The 7456-nt window shown below is 37.7% G+C and overlaps 1 non-coding gene across 1 annotated transcript; it reads left to right on the top strand.

Moving 5' to 3' along the window:
* The first annotated feature begins 4707 nt into the window (after nucleotides 1-4707).
* LOC112715390 (small nucleolar RNA R71) lies at nucleotides 4708-4815 on the top strand. Its single transcript, XR_003159668.1, has one exon. It is a non-coding gene; the product is annotated as a small nucleolar RNA R71 (small nucleolar RNA).
* The last annotated feature ends 2641 nt before the right edge of the window (nucleotides 4816-7456 follow it).

Raw genomic sequence — 7456 nt, 5'->3', positions numbered from 1 at the left:
CTTTGCAAACTGCTTAAGGAACAGGAAGAGCAAGGGCGTGATTTAAGGGAGCTGAAGCGCCAGAAATTAATCCTTGAAGGACCAAGTACCCCACAGATCAGAGGAACATCTACTTCCCAAAACACAGGTTGTTGAGTTCTAATTTTAGGTTTAACTCTGTGATAGTGTTATTATAGAAATTTACCTTAGGAGATATATATAGTAGTGTAAGTAGTAATTAGTATATCTATTCTGGTTTTATTTCCAATTAAGTTATAATTTATTTTTCTCATCATCATCAGGCATGAATAAAATAGTAGATAATTAGAATAAAGAAGTAATTTATTTTTTTCGAGTTCTTAATAATAAAAATTATAATTAACTATATGTGGTGGCAACACTTTTTGTTCTTTGAATGAATGCTTGAACAGTGTATAATTTTTATCTTGAATTTTATGAATATTGGCTCCTAAAAGAATGAGGAACACGAAAAATATTATTGATGATCTGAAAAATCATGAATTTGATTCTTGAAGCAAGAAAAAGCAGTAAAAAAAAAGAAAAATTTACAAGAAATCATTGGATCAAGAAAAGGAATAAAAGCCAACAGCCCTTAAAACCAAAAGGCAAGGGTGAAAAGGATCCAAGGCTTTGAGCATCAGTGGATAGGAGGGCCCAAGGAAATAGTTCCAGGCCTAAGCGGCTAAATCAAGCTGTCCCTAACCATGTGCTTGTGGCATGCAGGTCCAAGTGAAAAACTTGAGACTGAGTGGTTAAAGTCGTGATCCAAGGCAAAAAGAGTGTGCTTAAGAGCTCTGGACACCTCTAACTGGGGACTTTAGCAAAGCTGAGTCACAATTTGAAAAGGTTCACCTAGTCATGTGTCTGTGGCATTTATGTATTTGGTGGTAATACTGGAAAACAAAGTGCTTAGGGCCACGACCAAGACTCATAAAGTAACTGTGTTCAAGAATCAACATACTACACTAGGAGAATCAATAATACTATCTGAATTCTGAGTTCCTATGGATGCCAATCATTCTGAATTTCAAAGGATAGAGGGAGATGCCAAAACTATTCAGAAACAAAATGCTACAAGCCCCGCTCATCTAATAAGAATCTGAGCTCCATTTAAAACTCTAAGATATTATTACTTCTTAAATTCTTTTCATCCTATTTTATTTATCTAGTTACTTGAGGACAAGCAACAGTTTAAGTTTGGTGTTGTGATGAGCAGATATTTTATACGCTTTTTGGGGGTAATTTCATATAGATTTTGGTATGTTTTAATTAGTTTTTAATAAAATATTATTAGTTTTTAGGCAAAAATCATATTTCTGGACTTTACTATGAGTTTGTGTGTTTTTCTGTGATTTCAGGTATTTTCTGGCTGAAATTGAGTTGAGCAAAAATCTGAGTTAGGCTGAAAAAGGACTGCTAATGCTGTTGGATCCTGACCTCCCTGCACTCGGAATGGATTTTTTGGAGCTACAGGAATCCAATTAACGCGCCCTCAATGGTGTTGGAAAGTAGACATCCAGGGCTTTCCAGCAATATATAATAGTCCATACTTTGCGCGAAGATAGACGATGTAAACTGGCATTCAACGCCAGTTTCATGCTGCTGTCTGGCGTCCAGCGCCAGAAACAGGTTACAAGTTGGAGTTCAGCGCCCAAAACACGTTACAACCTGGCGTTCAACTCCAGAAACAGCCCAAGCACGTGAGAAGCTTTAGTCTCAGCCCCAGCACACACCAAGTGGGCCCCAGAAGTGGATTTCTGCACCAATTATCTTAGTTTACTCATTTTCTGTAAACCTAGGTTACTAGTTTACTATTTAAACAACTTTTAGAGACTTATCTTGTACCTCATGACATTTTCAGATCTGAATTTTATACACTTTGACGGCATGAGTCTCTAAACTCCATTGTTGGGGGTGAGGAGCTCTGCAGCGTCTCGATGAATTAATGCAATTGTTTCTATTTCTCCATTCAAACGTGTGTGTTCCTATCTAAGATGTTCATTCGCACTTAATTATGAAGAAGGTGATAATCCGTGACACTCATCACCTTCCTCAATCCATGAACATGTGCCTGACAACCACCTCCGTTCTACATCAGATTGAATGAGCTTCTCTTAGATTCTTTAATCAGAATCTTCGTGGTATAAGCTAGATTGATGGCGACATTCATGAGAATCCGGAAAGTCTAAACCTTTTCCGTGGTATTCCGAGTAAGATTCCGGGATTGAATGACTGTGACGAGCTTCAAACTCCTGAAGGCTGGGCGTTAGTGACAGACGCAAAAGAATCATTGGATTATATTCCAACCTGATTGAGGACCGACAGATGATTAGCCATGCTGTGACAGAGCATTTGGACCATTTTCACTAAGAGTATGGGAAGTAGCCATTGACAACGGTGACACCCTACATACAGCTTGCCATGGAGGGAACTTTGCACTTTTCCATGGATGAAATATTACATTACAGGAATAAATCAGACAAAGCATCTCCAAAACTCCAACATATTCTCCATTACTGCATAACAAGTATTTATTTTATGCCCTTTTCCCTTTCTTCACTGAACTTGAAAAACACTGTTGTTGGCATCCTGACTAAGAATAATAAGATAAACATAGCTTGCTTCAAACCAACAATCTCCGTGGGATTCGACCCTTACTCACGTAAGGTATTACTTGGACGACCTAGTGCACTTGCTGGTTAGTTGTACGGATTACAAATTCGTGCACCATACTGCCTGGTGCAGCTTGCATTCCAGACAGATGGTGCACGAAATTGTGATCAATACTTTACACAACTCAAATAATCCCCGGTGATGAATCCAAAAACTTGGTGTTCAATACCATGGCATAAACACAACTTCGCACAACTAACCAGCAAGTGTACTGAGTCGTCCAAGTAATAAACCTTACGCGAGTAAGGGTCGATCCCACAGGGATTGTTGGTATGAAGCAAGCTATGGTCACCTTGTAAATCTTAGTCAGGCAAACTCAAATGGTTATGAATGATGAATAAAACATAGAGATAAAGATAGAGATACTTATGTTATTCATTGGTAGGAATTTCAGATAAGCGTATGAAGATGCTTGGTCCCTTCCGTCTCTCTACTTTCCTACTGTCTTCATCCAATCCTTATTACTCCTTTCCATGGCAAGCTGTATGTAGGGTTTCACCGTTGTCAGTGGCTACCTCCCATCCTCTCAGTGAAAATGTTCAACGCACCCTGTCACGGCACGGCTATTCATCTGTCGGTTCTCAATCAGGTTGGAATAGAATCCAGTGATTCTTTTGCGTCTGTCACTAACGCCCAGCCTTCAGGAGTTTGAAGCTCGTCACAGTCATTCAATCATCGAATCCTACCCAAAATACCACAGACAAGGTTTAGACCTTCCGGATTCTCTTGAATGCCGCCATCAATTCTAGCTTATACCACGAAGATTCCGGTTAAAGAATCCAAGAGATATCCACCCAATCTAAGGTAGAACGGAGGTGGTTGTCAGGCACACGTTCATAGGTGAGAATGATGATGAGTGTCACGGATCATCACATTCATCAAGTTGAAGAACAAGTGATATCTTAGAACAAGAACAAGCGGAATTGAATAGAAGAACAATAGTAATTGCATTAATACTCGAGGTACAGCAGAGCTCCACACCTTAATCTATGGTGTGTAGAAACTCCACCATTGAAAATACATAAGAACAAGGTCTAGGCATGGCCGTGAGGCCATCCTCCCAATGATCAAAAGATTCAAAGATCTCCCGATGATGATCAAAGGATCTAAAATAATCCAAAGATGAAAATACAATAGCAAAAAGTTCCTATATATAGAGAACTAGTAGTCTAGGGTTTACAAATGACATAAAAATCCACTTCTGGGCCCACTTGGTGTGTGCTTGGGCTGAGCATTGAAGCATTTTTCGTGTAGAGACTCTTCTTGGAGTTAAACGCCAGCTTTTATGCCAGTTTGGGCGTTTAACTCCCATTCTTGTGCCAGTTCCGGCGTTTAACGCTGGGAATTCTAATGGTGACTTTGAACGCCAGTTTGGGCCAACAAATCTTAGGCAAAGTATGAACTATCATATATTGCTGGAAAGCCCAGGATGTCTACTTTCCAACGCCGTTGAGAGCGCGCCAATTGGGCTTCTATAGCTCCAGAAAATCCACTTTGAGTGCAGGGAGGTCAGAATCCAATAGCATCTTCAGTCATTTTTAGTCTCTGAATCAGATTTTTGCTCAAGGCCCTCAATTTCAGCCAGAAAATATCTAAAATCACAGAAAAACACACAAACTCATATTAAAGTCCAGAAAAGTGAATTTTAACTAGAAACTAATAAAAAATATACTAAAAACTAACTAGATCATACTAAAAACATACTAAAAACAATGCCAAAAAGCGTATAAATTATCCGCTCATCAACAGACTTTGAGAAATCATATTGACTTGCTGAGTCAATATTTTGTTCTGAGCCAATATGGCATTCAGAGTATCAATCTCAAGAACTCCTTTCTTCTAATTCGTCCCATTGTTCACAGGATTCCTTTCAGAAGTGTGCATGAATTGGTTATTTGCAACTATTTCGATGAGTTCTTGAGCTTCTGCAGGCATCTTCTTCAGATGAAGAGATCCTCCAACAGAGCTGTCCAATGACATCTTGGACAGTTCAGACAAACCATCATAGAAGATACCTATGATGCTCCATTCAGAAAGCATATCAGAAGGACACTTTCTGATCAATTGTTTGTATCTTTCCCAAGCTTCATAGAGGGATTCACCTTCCTTCTGTCTGAAGGTTTGGACTTCCACTCTAAGCTTACTCAATTTTTGAGGTGTAAAGAACTTTGCCATGAAGGCATTGACTAGCTTTTCCCAAGAGTTCAGGCTTTCTTTAGGTTATGAGTCCAACCATATCCTAGCTCTGTCTCTTACAGCAAAAGGGAATAGCATAAGTCTGTAGACCTCAAGGTCAACCCCATTGGTCTTGACAGTGTCACAAATTTGCAAGAATTCAGCTAAAAACTGATGAGGATCTTCCAATGGAAGTCCATGGAACTTGCAATTCTATTGCATTAGAGAAACTAATTGAGGCTTAAGCTCAAAGTTGTTTGCTCGAATGGCAGGGATAGAGATGCTTCTCCCATAGAAGTCGGGAGTAGGTGCAGTAAAGTCACCCAGCACCTTCCTTGCATTGTTTGCATTGTTGTTGTTTTCGGCTGCCATGTCTTCTTCTTTGAATATTTTTGTTAGGTCCTCTACAGAGAATTGTGCTTTAGCTTCTCTTAGCTTTCGCTTCAAGGTCCTTTCAGGTTCAGGGTCAGCTTCAACAAGAATGCCTTTGTCTTTGCTCCTGCTCATATGAAAGAGAAGAGAACAAGAAAGTATGGAATCCTCTATGTCACAGTATAGAGATTCCTTGATGTGTCAGAGGAAAAGAAGAATAGAAGGAGAAGGTAGAAGAATTCAAACTTATCAAGAGAGATAGAGTTCGAATTGTGCATTGAGGAGGAGTGTTAGTCCATAAATAGAAGGATGCGAGAAGAGGGAAAGAAATTTTTGAAAATTAAAGTGAATTAATTAAAAGAAATTTTGAAAAATGGTAATTGATTTTCGAAAACTAAGATTGGGAAAGAAATTAAGTGAAATTTGAAAAAGATTTTGAAATTAGAAATAAAAAAGATATGATTGAAAACTATTTTGAAAAAGATGTGATTAAGAAGATATGATTGAAAAACAATTTAAAAAGATTTGATTTTTAAAATTAATGACTTGGCTAACAAGAAATTTAAAAGATATGATTCAGACATTAAACCTTTCTCAACAGAAAAGGTAACATACTTGAAATGTTAAATCAAATCATTAATTGTTAGCAAGTATTTTTGAAAATGGAAAGAAATTGATTTTGAAAATATATGATTGAAAAGATATGATTTGAAAAAGATTTGATTTTGAAAAATTATGAAAAATTAAAAAAAAATTTGAATTAAAAACAAAATCTTCCCTCTTGTGCCATCCTGGCGTTAAACGCCCAAAATGGTATCCATTCTGGCGTTTAACGCCCAAAACTCTACCCTTTTGGGCGTTAAACGCTCAACCAGGCACCCTGGCTGGCGTTTAAATGCCAGTTTTCCTTCCTTACTGGGCGTTTTAAACGCCCAGCTTTTTCTGTGTAGTTTTTCTGCTAAATGTTCTGAATCTTCAATTCTCTATATTATTGACTTGAAAAGACACAAATTAAAAATTTTTTGGATTTTTAATAATGAGGAATAATCAAAATGAAACTAAGATCAAATAAACAATGCATGCAAGACACCAAACTTAGAAGTTTGTATACTATTGACACTAACAAATTGAGAATGCATATGAGAAACAACAAAACACTCAAGACAAGAGAATTTAAAGATCAGTGTAAGGAAATTATCAAAAACAACTTGAAGATCAATGAAGACACATGAATGAATTCGAAAAAATGCAAGAAGAACAGAAACATGCAATTGACACCAAACTTAAAATGAGACACTAGACTCAAACAAGAAACATAAAATATTTTTGGTTTTTATGATTTTGTAATTTTTTTGGTTTTTTTCGAAAATTATGTGGAAAAAGAAAATGAAGAGGATCAAAACTTTTAATAACAATTCCAGGAATTATGCAATGTTAGTCTAAAGTTGTAGTCTAAAAAGATTAGACATGGCTAGCCAAGCTTTAGCAGGACACTACATTCAAGAGCTAATTTGATTAAAATCAATCAGCTTTGGTGATGATGAGAACATCACCTTGAAACTCTAGAATTCATTCTTAAAAAATCTGAAGAAAAATACCTAATCTAAGCAACAAGATGAACCGTCAGTTGTCAAAAGTCAAACAATCCCCGGCAACGGCGCCAAAAACTTGGTGCACGAAATTGTGATCATCAATGGCGCCATCAACATGGTATGCTCAATTGCAATATCAACTCTTTATCACAACTTCACACAACTAACCAGCAAGTGCACTGGGTTGTCCAAGTAATAAACCTTACGCGAGTAAGGGTCGATCCCACGGAGATTGTTGGTATGAAGCAAGCTATGGTCATCTTGTAAATCTAAGTCAGGCGAATTCAAATGGTTATGGAGGATTAATAATTAAAAGATGAATAAAACATAAAACAAAGATAGAGATGCTTATGTAATTCATTGGTGAGAATTTCAGATATGCGTATGGAGATGCTTTGTCCCTTCCGTCTCTCTGCTTTCCTACTGTCTTCATTCAATCCTTCTTACTCCTTTCCATGGCAAGCTGTATGTTGGGCATCACCGTTGTCAATGGCTACAGTCCTGTCCTCTCAGTGAAAATGTTCAACGCGCTCTGTCACAGCACGGCTATTCATCCGTCGGTTTTCGATCATGTTGGAATAGAATCCAGTGATTCTTTTGCGTCTATCACTAACGCCCCACAATCATGAGTTTGAAGCTCGTCA

This window comes from Arachis hypogaea, chromosome 1 (assembly GCF_003086295.3).
Source record: "Arachis hypogaea cultivar Tifrunner chromosome 1, arahy.Tifrunner.gnm2.J5K5, whole genome shotgun sequence".
In the NCBI taxonomy this organism is placed as follows: domain Eukaryota; kingdom Viridiplantae; phylum Streptophyta; class Magnoliopsida; order Fabales; family Fabaceae; genus Arachis; species Arachis hypogaea.
The sequence above is the reverse complement of the archived record's forward strand: the minus strand, read 5'-3'. Positions and strand labels throughout refer to the sequence as shown.